At 39.2% G+C, this 15,263-nt stretch overlaps 1 long non-coding RNA gene across 1 annotated transcript in view; it reads right to left on the bottom strand.

Moving 5' to 3' along the window:
• Window positions 1-12,381, bottom strand: part of LOC138175753 (uncharacterized) — a 47,817-nt gene extending 35,436 nt beyond the window's left edge. The window contains exon 1 of the long non-coding RNA XR_011172078.1: window positions 12,266-12,381. This is a non-coding gene — a long non-coding RNA (uncharacterized lncRNA). The remainder of the gene's footprint in view (window positions 1-12,265) is intronic.
• Between the last annotated feature and the right edge of the window lie 2,882 nt (window positions 12,382-15,263).

The following is a 15,263-nucleotide window of genomic DNA, read 5'->3' as shown; positions in this document are numbered from 1 at the left end:
ACTTTTATTCATTTAGGGAAATTCTGGAAGTCTTCTCTCTTTAAAATCAAAGACTACAGTGAAAAATGTCTGGTGCCACTTTCTGGGACCTCTCAGAAGTGCAGTACAAACTGACCAGGAATTAAAGGAGGAGCCACACAGAGACCAAACTTTGACAGTACCTGCTGAGAGCAGCTACTTGAACATTCCCATTTGGGATCATAAGTGATGGAGAGGCTATAAATAGATCTTTGGGAGAGGGTTGTTTAATGAAGAGTATTTTGTTTTCTTTGATGTTCTAATAAAGCTCTCCTTTAATTATGGAAACTGTTTTCATAAGCGGGATTGTTTTCAAACTACACATCAGTATCAGGTAATCATTTTCTCAGATTTTCTTAGTAAAGACTATAAGCCAAAGAAGTAAGATATCCCCAGAATAAACTGACCCTTCATTCTATGAGAACCTCTGACAAGAGTCACATTAATATAGGATATTTCTCTGTCAGATAACTTCTTGACAAAGGATTGAACTGCCATGTAAAGGCAAACTCATGTTCAACAATACAACTTATCTGATTATAATGAAAATGAGATTTAGCCTGATTTGAGAAACTGACTGGATCATATACATGATGAAACCAGCAAAGGACAAATTTAACAAGGCAATGAATACTCAGTAGAAATACAATCAGGCACCCCAAAAAATTAGTGTTATTATCATGACATTGGCATCTTCCTGACCCTGGGACCAGAGAGAACCAGAGATAATGCTATTTTAATGAAAATAATCATAAAATGTGATTATGCATAATGAAGCTATTCCCATATCCTAGGAAATGGCCCATGGGGCAGCGTTTTATTGATTTGGTTAACATATACTGTGTTAAACCAAAAATCTCTCCAGTTCTCCATTAATCCCTATCCACATAAAACACAATCTCGATAATAATATTATCATTTGGACTTACTTGTTATAGCTATATTGAAATACACTTTATCCTTCTATATTCTTATGTTTCACCAAGATTGTACTGGAGTTTGGGGAGCTTCAGGTAAGAGAAGAGAAATTTGATAAAGTGCTTTTCTCTAAGGACTCAAAGGCTGAAATTCTACAGAAAAGAACTGAAAATTGAATAACTTCTAAGTCAGGGCATAAATCAGGGCAGAGCAAATGGCTAGGTAGACAGTCGAATGGTTAGCCAATTAGGAGAAGAGTTGAAAATGAAATGAGGTCCTGAGCTAAGGATCAATGGAAATAATTGTTTTTAAAAAGACAAGCAGTTAAGCCTAGTATACTATAATAATAGGTCTTCTTTTAGATGGAATCTAAATATTATGTCCAGTCCCTTTCACTAAATATGATGAAGCATTTTTGATGTCCTTATAATGCTCATTAAATAGAAATCTAACAAAACTTCTGCTCTCACTTTTTGGAACAGTAGCATCAAGCCCTCTCTCCCACCCCACCACTCCCTCACGGGTTCGCAGCAGATCAAGAATCACTTACATATGACTTCTAATTAGTGGATAATGATTACTCAAAAGTCCCAGGAAGAGATGCCCTGGTCTTCTGGCTTATAGCTTCAAGAATGAAAACATTTGGTTTCAGACTCTTTTCAGAGAAAGTCTCTAGTATAGTATTCTGGGAATAGGAACATGATTGAGGTGCTGGCTCCTCTATAAATAAGACTCTTCCCAGAATCTTTCTCTGGAAGACTAGAATCTCTTCTCTCAGGCTCTCAGCAATGCCTTCCCTCACACAGGAATGAAGCATTGAGTAATCAATCTCCAACAAAGAAGAGTCTTATGCAAATGGCTTTAACAGTATCTTCCACAGAGTAGGACACATAGTAGGAGTTCCATAAATGCTTTTAGAACTGAATTTAAAAATATGTTTAACAACATGCTAATGAAAAATAGATGGTAGTAGCAAGGGGAGGGGAAGTTGGCAGTTTTGAAAATTCTGAAATGACTAATTTTTAACAAACATAAGTCAAAGAAGAAAAGAAAAATGTTATTTTGGGGCAGAGTCAAGGTGGCAGAATAGAAGCAGGACCTCCAAGTGGCTCCAGCTTCCACCTTCCCCAATCAATGTAAAAAGGGGACTCTGAACAAACTTTGGAGCTGCAGAACCCACAAAATGAAACACAGAAGCTAACTTCCCACTGAGGACAACCCAGCAGGCTGGCAGGAATCAGCCAGTGCAGTGCTCTGGGAGCTGAGCCCAGGCCCACATGAGCTGGATGTTTTAGCCCCAGGGAGGGCCTGACTAGCTGCTGGCCAGAGGGACTCCAGATCAGCAGCAGCTGGGGCCATTTCCAAAATTATCAACACATAGATGTGAAGGACAAAGTGAGAGGTCAGTGCAGTCTGGACTTTGGGACCTAGTAAGTGGGAGTGCCTCAGCTTTTGACCCCAGGGTGAGAAGCCGCTGAAACACCCAGCACAGACAGCCAGCACCACGTGGCAGCTTCAGCTCCTTGCCTGCAGAGTGTAGGGGGACCAAGCAACCAGTCTGAGGGGTAATCACTCTTGCTTTAACCTTCTTGGATCTGGATTGCAGTCTAGGGTAGAGGTCCTGGGGTGTGTGTCCAGCTTGCCAGAGCGTGTGGAGGCATCAGAGAAGGCACCCATCTAATACCTCTGGCAGCTAAGAAAACCCCAGCGTTTGGGACAAAATCTCCCCTGTTTGGTGGCATAGTCCTACTGTGGCAAAAAGCCCAGGGGTCAAGTGACTGAGGGTTGACATGAGCAGGCAAAGGAAACAAAGCAGACAGAAGGTTCCAACACTAGACTCCTATTTTGGGGACAAAAAGGAGCAAAGAATGGAACAGGAGGAAGACAGTGAAGTCAGAACTCCTGCACCAAAAGCTTCAAAGGAAAATATGAGCTGGTTACAGGCCATAGAGGACCTTAAGAAGCAGATAAGAGAAGTGGAGGAAAAATTGGGAAGAGAAATGAGAATGATGCAAGAAAATTACAAAATGAGAGTCAACAGCCTGACTGAGGAAAATCACACCTTACAAAACAGACTAACTCAATTGGCAAAAGAGGCTCAAAAACGGCAATGAGGAGAAGAATGCCTTAAAAACCCAAATTTGCCAGATGGAAAAAGAATCTGAAAAGCTCACTGAGGAGAATCAATGCTTCAGAATTAGATTGGAGCAAATGGAAGCTAATGACTTTAAGAGAAATCAAGATGCTGTTAAACAGATACAAACAAATGAAAAAATAGAAGGCAATGTGAAATATCTCAGGGGAAAAACCACTCACCTGGAAAATAGATCCAGGACAGATAATTTAAAAATTATTGGACTACCTGAAAGCCATGATCAAAGTAAGAACCCAGAAATCATCCTCCAGGAAGTTCTCAAAGAAAACTGCCCTGATGTTTTAGAACCAGAGGGCAAAATTGAGGTTGAAAGAATCCACTGATCACCTCCTGAAAAAGATCCCAAAAAGAAAACTCCTAGGAATAATATAGCCAGGTTCCAGAATTCCCAGATTAAGGAGAGAATATTACAAGCAGCCAAGAAGAAACAATTTGAATATTGTGGAAACACAATCAGGATAACCCAGGATCTGGCAGCTTCTACACTGAGGGATCAAAGGGCTTGGAATATGATATTCCAGAGGTCAAAGGAGCTGGGATTAAAACCAAGCATTACCTACCCAGCAAAACTGAGTATCATGTTTCAGGGGAAAATATAGTCATTCAGTGGAATAGAAGACTTTCAAGCATTCTTGATGAAAAAACCTGAGTTGAATAGAAAATTTGACATTCAGATACAAGAAGCAAGAGAAGCATGAGAAGATAAACAGGGAAAAGAAATCATAAGGAACTTATCAAAGTTGAACTATTAACATTCCTACATGGAAAAACAATAATTGTAACTGATGAAACTTTTTTCAGTATGAAAATAGTTGAAGGGAATAGAAATATATATATGTCTATATATGAGGGTATATGGGCATATGAATACATATGTGAATGTGTGTATATATGTTTACAGGTATACATAGATAGAGGGCACAGGACCAATCTAATAGGAAGGGATGATACTTGAAAGGTGAAATTAAGAGGTGAGAGAGGAATATAATGAGAGGAGATGGGGAGAGACAGAATGGGGTAAACTATCTCATACAGAAGAGGCAAGGGAAAATGGTTACAATGCAGGGGAAGAATAGGAAGGCAAAAGGGAATGGGTCAACCTTATTCTCATTGAATTTGGCTTGGGGAGGGAATGACATACACACTAAATAGGGTATCTCACCCTACAGTAGAGTAGAGGGGAAGGGGATGAGAGGGGGGATGATGGAAAGGAGGGCAGACTGGGGGGGAGGGAAGTTGGAAGCACCCACTTTTGAAAAGGGACGGGATCAAAGTAGAGAATAGAATGAGTGGGAGGTGGGAGAGGAAGGAGGGAAATATAGTCAGTCTTTTACAATATATCTACCATGTTATTGTTTTGCATTAGCTACACATGTACAACCTATACTGAACTGCTTATCTTCCCAGTAAGGATGGGTGACAAGGGAGGGAGGGAGGAAGGGAATGAATCTGGAACTCAAAGTTTTAAAATCAAATGTTTAAATATATGTATATATATATATATGTGTGTGTGTGTGTGTGTGTGTGTGTATGTGTGTATATATATACACATATATACATATATACTATTATTAATACTATTTTACATGTAATTGGGAAATAAGATATACAGGCACTGGGGCATAGAGATATACCTTGCCCTACTGGAAAAGCTGAAAGGGGTATGTGTAATAGTAATGGAATATAAAGATCCCCCTGTATTGGCTTGGTTTTTGGTGTTAAAACCCAGAGCTTGTTAATACCACTTGTGGGATGGACTTGTTGACGTGAAAAGAGAGGGCTGGACTGGGAGGAGCTGGTGACATAGATTTGGAGAGACACAAGAGAGAGGCAGAAGAACTTTTTTGGAAGCAGCACCTTTGGAGGCAGAGAGAGACTGAAAGGATTGCTGAGGGCCACTTTGAATTGCCCAGGACTTTTGAGAGCTGCCACCCAGAGCTGCCAAGGACTGAGGAGACATGACTCTTATGCTGGTACTTTGTCTGTCTGTTTTGATGTTGTTTTGCCAGATTTGTCCACTGTTGAAAGACAGTCCTGTTGTTGCAGAGGTCTTGGAACCTTGCTGTTGGTTCAGAGCTCCTGAGACTGTTCTGCAGACAGAGAATGAATTCTGTCCACTGGTGAAGGACAGTGCTGTTGTTGCAGAATTCTTGGAACCTTGCTGTTGGTTCAGAAGCCCTGAAGAAGGATTCTCTTGTTGTATGTTTACAGAAATCCTGGAAGAGGGTTTTGCTAATGTTTTCAGGGGTCCTAGGACTGTTCTGCAGACAGAGAATGAATTAATGAAGAGACTGGCAATGTATCTTGTGGCCTTGCTAAGTTTTGTCTCCCCAGGAACAAAGATTGCTGAGAACTTGCCTGTGTCAAGATGAAGAAAAGGCCTCCATTTGGGTATTAAGTGCTGTGCTTAAGTTTGTTGTAACTCTGGGGTAGATTCAATTGTGATCCAGGGGTGGAAAACTTTTTACCTTTTTGTGTTCTGTGATTGAACAAATGAATGTACTTTACTTATGATTGGAAACTAATCTCCATTTGAGAAGAGGGGCTTTGTGATGGACTAAATTGAATGTAATGTCCTGGGGTGGGGTAGTACTTGATTAAATCACATTTGGGGGTAGTACTTGGAGATTATTGAATCACACTTAGTAAATGCTGTATTTTCAATGATGCTATATGTTGATTCTCTCTGTTCTTAATTTGTCACTGAATAAAATGGGGAGCACCTATGCTGGTATTTTGAACCTTGGGAAGTTGCCTTTGCTTGGCATTACATTACAGTATGGGAGAAAATATGGGAGAGAGCAGATTAGAGGAGGAGATATGGTGTGGGACTGCTATTTCGGGGTGGTGGGTAGGAGAAAAACAGGGAGAAAATTTGTAACTCAAAATCTGGAGGAAATGAATGATGTAAATCAGAAGTTAACAAAGCATTTGAAAAATGGAAAAAAAATAAAACCAAAATAAATAAATAAATGAATGAATGAATAAAGAAAAATGTTATTTTATGACTAGTAATGGTGTACATTAATTACTCACAATAATGGGTAAAGTTCAAAACTTATTTAAATTTCAATTGATAAATCTAATGGATTTGTTTCGCTTGTCTTTACTTCTTGACTTCTCTGCAGTAAAGGTTGTTCACCACTCTTTTCTCCTGGATAGTTTCTCCTGTCTGGGAACACTGGTCACAATGGTTCTCCTCCTACCTGTCTGATTACTCCTGAGTCTCCTTTGTCATGTACTGCCCCACTAACTGAGGACGTAAAAGTGGTAAAGACAAGAATCTATTTGGTGGGTTGTTCTCTCTCTCTCTAATGATCAGCATGGGAGCTTTGACCTACCCTGCTTCCAATCTGAGCCTTTTTACCCCTCCTTAGGCAACTTGATGGCCTCCTAATTCCTACAAATCACTATATTAATGCTGAATTTAGTGCAGATACTTAATTGGTATAGCCTACCTGCAGTTTAGAACTCCAGAGTTTAAGAGGTCTGTCAATCTCAGCCTCTCTGTAGCTGGGATTACAGATATTTGCCACCCAGTCTGATATCTAATTCAGATTTACTACTGATTTGTATATGATCATGTCCAAAAGAAACTGATAGAGGAAAGGAGAGTGGTTGTAACATTTTGTGGCAAGGTCAAGGTAAGAAGGTCCATGACTCTGACCATGTTTTTGTTACTATTTCTCCATCCACTTATTGACTTAATTATCAAACTCCATAAAAGATAATTCAGAATAAAAGTCGACAGGCAAAGAAAATTCACATTAACAGAGAAGCAGATAAACTAAAATAGGAATCCAAAGAGGAAAATAGATTGAGTCATTGGCATCTCATTGTCTGGTGGAGATGTCCAAACCTTCTTTATGGTTCCCCTAGGAATTGTTCAAAGTTGTCCAGGAGGAGACTATCTGTGGTCAGGAATGGGGTAGGCAAGCTGCTGACTCAGCCAGACTAGAAATCACGAATACCCTTCTGTCTTGATCTGAGGTAAGGCTCTGCAACTGTAGTTTAAAGTTTATTGGTATCCCTTCAGCTATTAGGGTCTTCCTGGACATCACTCAGGTAGGCTTAACAGAATGACCAAGAATAGAACTATTGGTCTACTTCCAAAGGATCTCATTTTCTCCATCAGCTGTACCATCTGGCCTCACAGACTGGCCTTTCTAGCTGAATCTGTTTCACCTACATCTGGAATAGCAGCAATGTGTTACCAAAGAAAGGTAGACCGAAGACCCAGCAGTGCAGAGGCTTCTGCCTGCCACTGGAACATAGCAGTGCAACCTCCTTCAGAGTATAAGTTAAAGACAGCAAGATGTCACCAGCCAGTTGCTATTTGTCAATTAATTCTGGAAGGCCACAAGAGATAATTCAGAACCAGAATCTCAGCAGGGAAAGATCTTTCTTAGAGAACTAAGAGATAGACAAGCTAAAGTAGGACCAAGGTTTGCAGGACACTGAATTTATATAGTGTAGAGAGGACACTAACACCCATAGTCCTGCATATAGTCCTCTTATCAGGCTCAGTGCTAATCTGGGACACACATAATACACACTTGGCCTAGCCCTCACCCTCTCAGTTACTCTTTCTTTCCTGTAAATTCTTGCTGAATCTACCCCTCTCTTCTTCCCCATCTTCTCTCTATTTTTTTCCAAACTCCTTTGATCAAACCTCTCTTCATATGCTACCACTTTTAAGCCACAAGGACTTATGAACTCCCAATGACTCAATACATACAATAGCTCCTTGTTCAAACTCCTCTCTTCCTTCTGTTGGACCAATTTCCTACCAATTTGTAACCAACATTCCTAAGGCTACTTTTAATGTTCTTAAATAGGTCTAGGAATTAACAACAGTTGAAAGTCCCTTTAACTTCAAGTATACTGCTGTTCCTTCTTTCCCAGAATCCTCAAAGTCTGACACTCCCTCTACTGAAACAATTTACAGCTCCACTATTACTTAGCAGGTAGTCTTCAAGATTTGCTTCAACCAAAAATTTTATCACCCTAAACTTAACCTATCCCAATATAGCTAGTCTTGTCCTAGGACAGCAGCCATTTAGTTCATCATGTTATGGGTGAGTTTTGTCTTAGCCAGTAATTTTTGTTACTGTTATAACCTACCTCACAATTTGAGATGCCATTGTTGTATGAATTTCTGCCCATAGAATTAACACTAAGTGATGTGTCAAGATCCTATGCAAGATGAGATATATTTATTATTTAATGTATGCTGAAACCTCTAAGGGGTATAACCCCCATTAGATAACTAGGTGGGGTAGTGATTTCAAGTCAGAAAAACCTGAGTTCAAATTCTGGCTCAAATTCTGACTTCAAATTCCTACTAGCTTGTGTAACTCCAGACCACAGTTTACCAGTGCTATCATGAGAACCAAATGAAATGAGCGCTATCTGATCTGGCTATTATTGTTTAGGAGAGTTTTCCTTCCTAAAAAAGAAATTCTGTGTTAAACTTGGTATCGTATAACCCTTTTTATTTGTATGTTGACTTAGGAATGAAATCATCAGGAAGCTGTGTGAAAGATAGATTGGAGAGAGAAGAGACTTAAGCAAGGGAGAACAATTAAGGAGCTATTGTAATAGTCTGGGTGAGAAGTAATGAGGACCTGAAGTGGGAGAGTGTCTGTGTGATTAGAGAGGAGGAGACAGAGATGAGAGATATCGTGCAAGAAAAAATAGCAAGATTTGGCAGGTGTTTGGATATGTGGGATGAGGGAGAGTGAGCAGTTGAAGACAACACTGACGTTGTGTACCTGGGTTACCAGAAGGATGGTGGTGCCCTCTACAGGAATAAAGAAATTTGGGAGAGGTATGAGTTTGTGAAAAAGAAAATGTAAGATCAGCAATGCACATTATAACCCATTCATGTATGCTCAACCTCATCCTCATGCCCTGCCTGTTAGGAAGAGGGGGAACAGAGTTCTTATTCACTGATCAGTGGAGGAGAGGAAGGGCAGAGCCTCCATTGGGTACAAGTTCCTAAGATGAGGTTATCTGGGTGAGAGAGCATGGAATGCTGGAGGGGCAGTGAGAGGGGAAGGAATTTTCCCAATGGCACCTGCATAGTTGCCGCTGTGAGCATCCAGTATCAGTTAGGTTATAAATGACCTCAGAGCCTGACTCCTGTCTCAAAAGCCAGGAAGCTGGAAGCTTGTATAGTAGTGGGAGAGACTAGAGTTGGGGGGTCACTGATAAAGCAGTCCAAGTGTAGTTGTGTTGGAGACAAGCCCCATGATTGGCTGTTGAGAAAAACATGGGATAACAACCAATCTTCCCTCCATCTCAGTGAATGATCACACAAACTCTTGGGGTCAGATCCCAGCTTTGGAGACCACTGGTATAAAGGATAATAGAAGGAAAGGGGGAATGAATTCATGTCAGGATTTTCAGAGGTTATAGAACCTTTTACTCATGGTTTTCAAAGCACTTGATCCCTTTGTTGGTACTGTTAAATAGAAGGAATTATGATTGCAACTTGTCCTTAAGCTAGATATATCATGTCATTGGCAAATTCAAGACTCTAGTTATTTTGCATCGATTATTGTTACTACTGGGCAAAAGTTTTATGAATCATCCAAACACAAACCAAAAATATTCTCAGTGAGGGTATTATTAAGAGACAAACAGGCTTTCACAAACTACACTCAACAATGGACCACATCTTTACCTTATCATAGTTGCCTAAAAGACACGGAGAATAGAATATCCCATTGTGTTTGTTGATTATGAAAAAATATATATTTAATTCAATAGAATAATACATTGCCTTAGAGGCTGTTTTACAAGGTATCTCCTGTCCATTTATCAGTCTCATTCAATATTCTTTGGAAGGTATAACAGAAATAACCTTGTTCAATGACCTTCTAATAACAAACATCATATGAGGCATAAAACAAGAAATGAATGTTTGTCAAAAGTATTTGTTACTGAGATAGAAGAGATCTAGTACGGAATCTGAGCAGAGGAGAGATTCTCCAAAATTCTCTTGCTTTTCACTGATATTGATTGATCAGGCCCCCAGATATTACAGAACCTTCTGGAAGGGATTCGTCATCACTCAAGGGAATTTGACCTGTTCATCCACATAGGAAGGACCACATGGATGAAAAATGTCTATTGATCAAATTTCAACATGCATCTGAGTGGACACCCTATAGAATTTGTCCAACAAGATGGATAGATAGATAGATAGATAGACAGACAGACAGACAGACAGACAGACAGACAGACAGACAGACAGACAGATAGATAGATAGATAGATAGATAGATAGATAGATAGATAGATAGATAGATAGATAGATAGAGATGTATATCTGGGAAAGATAATATAGATGGACAGTGAGCTAGACCCAGAACAGAAAAGGAAGAGAGCAAGCTAGACTGCTTTTGGGAAATTGCAAAGCAATTTTACTAACCCCTAACTTCCCAAAATAGCAGAGGCCTATTTTTTTCATACAAATATTTTTACCAGTGAATGGGAAGCAGCACAGGGGATAAGAGTGCTGGCCCTGGAGTCTGAAAGACCTGAATTCAAATTCAGCCTCAGACACTAGCTGTGTGACCCTGGACAAGCCACTTAACCCTGTTTGACTCAGTTTGTTTAACTGTAAAATGAACTGGGGAAGGAAATGGTAAACCACTCTAGTATCTTTGCCAAAAAAAAACCACAAATGGGATCACAAAGAGTCAGACATGACTAATTGACTAAATAACAGCTTTTACCAGTGTTACAATACAGCTGCATCACCTTGAATACCATGGTCTCCAAAAAACTAAAGATGAGGCACTATGCAAAGGATTACAAGAAAGAGATTAGAAGGTTGCAATATACAGCCAAGGAACTCCTAATCACAGAAGTAAAGGATATCATCAAAAAAAAAAACTCTAAGAGAGAAAAATAAGAAGACAAGAAGGAGGAATAAGAAGTAGACACCCAAATGGCTTCACTAGTACCCCCTCTGTGCAGGGAGAAATTTTTTTAAAAGCTTCTAGGACATTGGTAGAACTTTTAGAATAGGGACATGAGTCACACAGGATGAGCAGGCAGAGATGGGCTGTTTGGAGGGAACTCCCAAAATGATGAAATCGCAGATCCATTTGAATGTTTGAGTATATTGTAACTACCAATCTGAGAGAGGGAAAAAAAAGATATCCCTAAATAATAAAGACATCTGTCAGTTGTAATGAAAAGTTTCTATCTCTAAAGCATTACTTCAAAAACGATAAAAACAAGGAGTTGTCACAAATATAAAAATACAAGACATGGTCTCTGACCTACAGGATCTTAAATTTTAGTTGGGTAGACAAAACACAAATATAAAAAGATAAATAATAGCAAGTAACATAAAAGTGCAAAGTAAGTTGTGTGGACAATTAATGGGATTTTGCTAGAAAAAAATCAGTGAGGGCTGATTAAATAAATACTTGGCTTAGACTTAGATGGAGGGGGAGAGAGAAGAAAAGTGAATGAAAAATGGGAACATGACACTTGGGACTGAGCCACCCCCTACTTGTTCCCTTCCAGCTGCTTAGATTTCCTAAGACAGCCTGGTGGTATTCCTTCTCTTTGGTGAAACTAAACAGTACAAAAGGGCAGAATTATATTTATGCACACACCTGACCAGGTGAAGGAAATGAGAAAGGCAAAACTGCCTGCACCTTTGGAAGCAGCAACCAGAAGAAAAAAAAAAATCCTTGACATGAAACCACCAGATATCTAACTGTGAGTATTAGCCAATCTATCTGTTGTCAATCAGGACTAAAGACAGGTAGTATTCACCCATTATATCAAGTTACCTAGATTCTGATACATTGGTTTCTAAAGTAGAACCAGGGTCCAGGGGAGGAAGGATGGCCTGAACCCAAAGAGTGTGTGGTTGAGATGGGTCAAATACCCACTCTTGCCACAAAAGCCAATCACGAAGCTTGTATCCAACACAACCACACCTACCCTTACCTTAGAACTCTCCCCAACTCTGCTCCTACCTTTATTACTGAAAGGCTCAGTATTCTCCCCTCCTTTTAAGTCAGATGCGGGCCTCTAAGGACCATTATAACCTAACCACTACCTCAGCACCCACAGCAGCAGCTGTGTAATACCCTTTGGAAAACAACTCCCTCCTTTCCCCCCTCACCACCCCTAGCACACTCACCTAGTCACCAAGGTTCATAAATTTAGTGGCATCTTCAACTTCTCATTCTCCCTCACTCCACATATCCAATCAATTGCCAAATCCTGTAATTGCTGTTTCCACAAAGTTGTATTACCTGTTCCTTTTTCTACTCGTCTAGAGATCTGTGTTTGTATCTATGAATCAAATACCTTGACTTTTTCCCATATCTAAAGTCATACCCCTTTCACATTATCCTAGATGTTTCATCAAATTATTTCTATCATGGTCACAACTTTAGAAAAGGAATTCTTCAGTGGACTTGGATGAGGAAAAAATCACATCTTTATTTCAATATGTTGTTGTTGTTAAATCATTTTTCAGTCCTATCTTACAATTCATTACCACATTTGGAATTTTCTTGGCAAAGATAATGTGGTAGTTTGCAATTTCTTTCTCCAAAAAGACAGTCCCACCCTTTGAGGAGCTTATAATCTAATGGGAGAGACAATATATGAACATATATATTGTTATTGTTCAGTTATAGTGTCTGACTTTTTATGGCACCATTTGGGGTTTCCTTAGTAAAAATACTGAAGTGGTTTGCCATTTCCCTCTCTGGCTCATTTTACAAATGAGGAAACTGAGACAAACAGGGTTAAGTGACTTGCTGAGGGTCAGTAAGTATCTGAGGCCAGATTAGAACTCAGGAAGATGAGTCTTCCTAACTCTAGGCCTGGCACTCTATCCACTGTGCCATGTTTCTGTCTAATCCAATCTATTTTATCTCATTCATTTAAAAATATTATTCTGAGACATCCAGAGGTTTTACCATACCATCAGAGATCCATGTCATACACACAAAAAAAGATGAAGAACCCATGCTTTAGAGATTGTTTACTTTAAGTATTAAAAGAAAATACCATACTAATATCAGATCATATTAGTAACTGTGTATCACAGATTACAACTTCCATTTGATAACATGCCAGTTCCCAAAGTTCAGCTTTCCATTTCTACTAGCTTCTTCTATTTCTTAGCTCTTTAGGGAGCTGAGAATAGGTAACTGACTCACTGACAGATGTAGCCAGTCAGTTGTCCTGATGAGTGTCAGAACTACAACATGCATACAGCATTTCCCCTGCATATCATCTCAGAACAAGTGACGCTATAGGGTTTTTACCTTCTTCATTTCTGTGTCTGGAACTCCCTCAAAAAGTTCAGGTGCTTACATCAGAGAGCCTGTTGATGACTAGAACAAAGTAGTTATCCATTTAGGATTAGAACACTGTCAATTTTGTCTCTTTAAATCTTAACTTTTGTGCCTGTGCCATGAAAGTCTACGAAAGCCTTTGAACCCTTTTCAGGATGCTTTTTAAATGAATAAAATGTATATAATTACAAAATAAACCAATTATATTGAATAAAAGTGCAAATTTCCCATGCAGTTTCACAAATTCCCTGAAATCTGTCCACAAACACAGGAAGGATTGTCCCATTAGTGGAGTTTCAACTAAATACCATCGACATTAGTCCAGGGGCAACTAAGTGGTGCAGTGAATAGTACACTGGCCCTGGAGTCGGGAGGACCTGAGTTCAAATCCAGCCTCAGACACTTGACACTTACTAGCTCTGTGACCTTGGACAAGTCACTTAACCCAAATTGCTCTGCCTTCCCTCCTCCAAAAAAAATAACAAACCAATAAATCAAAAAATTAAATTAAATTAAAAACTAAAAAAAAATAAAATTACATTAGTCCACATCTTTCTCCCAATGTTCTCTCTCCCTCTCCCTCCCTCTGTCTCTCTCTCTCTCTCTCTCTCTCTCTCTGTTTCCCTCCCTCCCTCCTTATTATATTTTACCCAAATGGAGGTGGAAAACTCTCTCAGATAGACTGAAAAAAATGTCTTTTACTTTCTCAGGTAGTTAACAGTTGACTGCCTTTAAACAAAGAGTTTGTAAAATGTGTTTCTTACCTCTTAAGTTAGGATGGATTTATTACATATCTTCAAACAACTATAATAAAACCAATACATAAAAAGAGCACAGAGAGCTAGAAACAAACTGCTATGTGAAGTATGAGAAGAGGGAAGAAGAAAGAGGAAAGAAGGTGATAACTGACTGAGGGATGGGGTGGGGTATCAAAAAGACTTTCTGGGTGGAAAAAAGTGACATTAGAATAGGGCTTTAAAGAGTAGATAAGAATTCAAAAGGTAGGGGCGTGAAATTCTACACTTTGAGAAAAGTGTAAACAAAGATATAAGGGTGGGAAATCACTTTCCAAAAAAAAAAAACCACCTTTCTAATCTATTTAGAGGATTTGAATTTTCCGATTTATTTCAAATAACCAATAGTCAAGTTAGAAACATGTCCTTTTGACGCTATCATTTAAACATTTGTCTTGAGAAAAAAACCAGTTTTAGGAATCAGAATTACTTCAATGGATTGAGATCCCATAAATATGAGGATTCTTTCCATAGATGTAAGCCACACACCACCCACACCCCCTCATCTTGTGGGATGCTTATCCATTGCCCCTAAAGACTGCCCATAGAAACCTAATGAGCTGGTTTTCTACCAGGTCTTTTTTGTATTGTTAGTACCAGCATTGCCTTTAATCTGTGTATCTATTATCTCCTATCTCCTGCTATGAGAATGCTCCATCTCATCATTCTGTCAATATATATTTAAGCAAATACCTATATGCCAGATACTGTGCTACAGATTGGGGATTCAAAGAAAGGTAAAATTGAGTCCTCAGACTAAAGAAGTTTACATCCTAAAGAAGGAGACAATATTTAAACAGTGGGGTAAATACAAGTTTTTACAGAATAGAGAGAAAGGATTCTAAGGGGGAAATGCATTAGCTAATGGGAGTATTATGAGAGGCCTGCAGGAGTGGATAGTTTTGAAGTGAATCTTGAAGGATGTCAAAGAAACTAAGAGGTGGAGATGAAAGAGTAGAGGTGAGAGAGTAATTATACTATCCCTTTTAGCACTTCATATCCTTAAATCATCATTAGAAATATGGAAAGGAAG

This window comes from Petaurus breviceps, unplaced genomic scaffold (genome assembly GCF_028583685.1).
Source record: "Petaurus breviceps papuanus isolate PSGF00001 unplaced genomic scaffold, PetGlider_PUasm1.0 79, whole genome shotgun sequence".
NCBI lineage: Eukaryota > Metazoa > Chordata > Mammalia > Diprotodontia > Petauridae > Petaurus > Petaurus breviceps.
Note: the sequence above shows the minus strand (reverse complement) of the source record. Positions and strands in the feature narration are given on the sequence as shown.